The sequence below is a fragment of the Vicia villosa genome, unplaced genomic scaffold (genome assembly GCF_029867415.1).
Source record: "Vicia villosa cultivar HV-30 ecotype Madison, WI unplaced genomic scaffold, Vvil1.0 ctg.000844F_1_1, whole genome shotgun sequence".
Lineage (NCBI taxonomy): Eukaryota > Viridiplantae > Streptophyta > Magnoliopsida > Fabales > Fabaceae > Vicia > Vicia villosa.
This window is the reverse complement of record NW_026705374.1, coordinates 361,749-365,962: the sequence shown is the minus strand read 5'-3', so window position 1 is coordinate 365,962 and position 4,214 is coordinate 361,749.

Genomic DNA, 4,214 nt, shown 5'->3' with positions numbered 1-4,214 from the left:
TGAAAAATCGGTGTTTTCAAAAATACGAAAAATTGATTTTTATTGAAAAAATAGAGTTTTTGGGAAATATGAAAAAAAAAATTCATGAATACAAAAAAAGTTGATTTTTATTTGGAAATACGAAAAAAAATTGATTTTATTTCTAAATTCGTAAAATATCGAGTTCTTTCAGTTATACGAAAGTCGAGCTTTTTGAGAATATGAAAAAATTGAGTTATTTCATAAATATGAAGATCGTATTTTATCGGGAAAATATATTTTTTTTGAAAATCGAGTTTTTCGGAAATACGAAAAAATTGAATGTTTTTGAAAAAATAAATAATTATTTTTCCTGAAATGTGAAAAATCGATTTTTTGGAAAAAAACGCAAATTTAAAACTAGGCGTAAAAAAAGAATATCCAAATATAAAAAAAAATTATTTTTAATCTTCGAAACCAATTTTAAATTAAAATTTGGTTATAAATTTTAGAATCAGTTACAAAATATGGTTATGGATAAACCGGTTTTATAACTAATTTTATAAAAATATAACTATTTATATACATTGGTTATAATACTCGATTATAGTAAATGGTTATAAATTATATATGAATTGGGTATCTGAATAATCCATCTATGAGCCCCCCTAATGAAGACAAAGTAGAAAGAAACAATACAAGTGTAACATGTCAATTTCTAGGACACCCGTTATCAACTTGGTCATGTATTTTTTAATAAGCAATTGATTGATATAAATCACACTAGGGGTGCAACCCTTACAAAGAAACACTATAAAGTGTTTGAACAAGATAAAGGAAGTTTAAACCATTCATAATAAATGGCACTAAACTTAGTATATCCAATAGACAACCATCTCCAAGAGAGGAAGATGATATTAGAACAAACCACGTCATAGCAAAAAGCCTCCCACTTAAAGATTATGGCATTCCTCATAAGCCATATGCACCAAATAATGGCAATCCAAACAATGTTAACATTCAACCTATGATTAACATTCTTCACCTTTTCTTGAATTACACCTAAATCCAAGAATTCCTCTCCATTTAATTCCTCCTTAATATTCAACCAACCATACATATTTTTCCATATCTATTTCACCACCTCACAATCAAAAAAGAGATGAGAAAAAATATCTAGATGGTTACCACAGAAAATACAATCCTATTTGTGAAACTAGTTACTCCTCTTTTCATCAATTGGTCTTTAGAAGGAATTCTTTCATTGAAAAATCTCCAAGCAAACACTTTCAATGTAGGAGGCTTTCTAAGCTCCCACATCACCTTCAACAACTTAATCAAATGAGGTGCCCAAGCAAAAGATTTAGAATCATAACGGTATTAAAGATGCTAGCTACCGAAAAACTCCTTTTTCGGGTTTAAATGCCACACAAAGCTATCATTCTCCATTTCACTCGGAATCACCGAATTGACCTCGACACAAAATCGAGTCCAGCAAGGCCGCGAAAAAGCAACACCAGCCGTTGTAACAGTAGCAGCCCCGCTACCAAACAGTGCCTCTAACTCCCATTTATGATTACCGTTGGTCCATACTAACACATCCGCAACCGCACAATTTTGTATGGTTGACATATCAAACAATTCCGGATAAAGCTCTCGAAGAGATTGATCACCCAACCTTAAACTATGCCAAAAAGAATATTTTTTCCATTTTTACAACAACACATATAACACCCGTTGAAACCGCTAACCACAACTTCGTCTACCAAATTATTTTTGATAATATCCCTCCACCATATTGAATCATCACTTCTAATCATATCTTCATTGGGAACTTACACCTTGAGTTTAGGACAATGGTACCTCAACAAAAGAAATCTACTCCAAATAGCATTATCCTCCCTCAAAATTCTCCACTACCATTTTAATAAAAGAGCTTTGTTCACCTCCCCAACATCCCTCACTCCCAACCCTCCCTTCTCTTTAGGTCTACAAACATTCTTCCACTTCACCCAATGAATACTCTTTTTGTCAAGACCCCTCCCCATAAAAAATCACTTTGAATTCTTCTTATCTCTTTAATCACCTTGCCCGGCGCTTTGAAAAAAGATAAAGTAAACGTTGAGATTGCATTTAAAACCGAATTAACAAGAGTAACTCTACCTCCCATTGTGATGTTCCTTCACTTCCAATATGAAAGCATCCCCTTTATTTTGTTTATCACTTCCAACCACTCTTTCTTCTTTCTATAACTCTCCCCCACCATGATTCCTAAGAATTTGAAAGGAATACTACCTTTCTTACAAGAGAGAAACGTCGTTGCCGCATTAAGTAACCAATCACCAACATTAACACCATGAATGTTACTTTAAGCAAAATTGATTTTCAATCCGGAAACAATCTCAAAGCCTCTCAACAAAACTTTCAAACTCCAAAGATTATCACAAGAAGATTCTCAAAGAATTATAGTGCCATCCGCAAATTGTAAAATGTCCATATGATCCTCTTCCCCATACTTGAAAGGTTTAAAGTCCCCCACCTCTATCGATTTTCTCACAAGAGCGGTTAAACCTTCCATTGCAAGAACAAAGAGAAAAGGAGACAAAGGATCTCCTTGTCTCAAACCTTCAGTCACCTTGAATTCCTTTGTAGTGCTCCCATTCACTACAAGAAAAACTCGAATTTGCCAAGAGCAAATCCCCTCACAAGTGGCAAAAACCCCTCACAAATACAAAATTTGCAAGGGGACAACTCCCCTAGGAAAACAGGGGGTTGCAATTCTTTTTCCGAGGGGTTAACCACCTCACTAAATTGCCAGGGGATAAGCCCCTCGTTAATTGCAAACTATTTTTAAGAGTCTACACCATGCAGACATAAGCACCAACTAGTTGACAGGTAGTGCACAGAATGCGTCAGATTATTTGCCTGGGGTAAAGCCCCTCGCAAATTGCACAACTTTTTTACCATGCAGACATAAGCACCAACTAGTTGACATAAACACAATTCAAAATTACAATAATATATAAAAATATTGTTCAACATAGTTGTTAAAACATAAATTGTTCCATACAAATAAAAATAAACTTAAATTTCCAAATTTAATTATTCTCTTCATCTTGTTCCTCTTCTTCTTCAACAAATCCTCCATATCCACTAGTTCCTCCAAATCCACCACCGGTATTTTGTGAAGCCAAAAATTGATCAAACCTTTGTGTCCGCTCGTTTGCAATACGCATTGCTTCTTGATACTCTTGTGCTTGCCTCCTTATTTCTTCCCGTAACTCTCTTTCTCTTCTTTGCATTTCTTCTTGCATCTCTAATTGTTTTCTCTTCATCTCTTCAATTTCCAAATTTCTTGCTGCTACTTGTGGTGCTGCCTCAGTATTCGCCAAGTTTCTCACAACTTCAAGCATTTCGGCGGTTAATATAGGTGGAGTCAATGATCCTTCTCCATCAGCATATCTCATTTTGAAATCCATACTACGCCGCTTAATACTTCTGGAATACCCTCCAATACAATGCATTCTCCCATTTTTTTCTTTCCACCTGAAACCTTATACAAAGTCTGAAAACCAATACTAGGGTCAACAGGATACCCCGGTGGTGGTTCAGGTATTTTAGGATGCTCTGATAACTTTATGGAAAGCTCTTTATCAAAAATTTTCTATAAAAAAAATTAAATGTTATCATGATTCAAATAAGCTATGTACATATAAAAGAAATAAATAAAATGTCTTTATTATGAGAAAAACTTACTTGAGTGATTTTTGCGCGCTCATCAACAAACTCTCCATTTCTCTTGAGATGAGTATCCATGTGGAGTTCATTAAGGAGAAGAAGGAGAAACATATAATACTGGTGGAGTGTTGGTGTGGGTATTAATGATTCATACGTTTCCAAGGGGCATCCCCTTGCTAATGAAACGGTCAAAATAGGTGTTTTCAAGGGGCATCCCCTCGCTAATGGAACGGTCAAAATAGGCGTGGGGTACCCCCTCGCTAAAAAGCAACATGGGGAACACATACTGCAAGCGCAGTCTGCAGGCTGCAGGAGCAGGTACAATGGCTTGGGGTTTCCCCTCACTAATAGCCTAGTGGATTATTGGGAGGGGTGTCCCCTTGCAAAACTCTGTCAAAAACCTACCCCACATTAAACTCTTTAGCTCCATTTCCAATTGCCAGGGGTTGCCCCTCGGAAATAAATTTTTCAAAATTCAAATTTTCCCTCTCTCTTTTTTGCGAGGGGTGTCCCCAAGC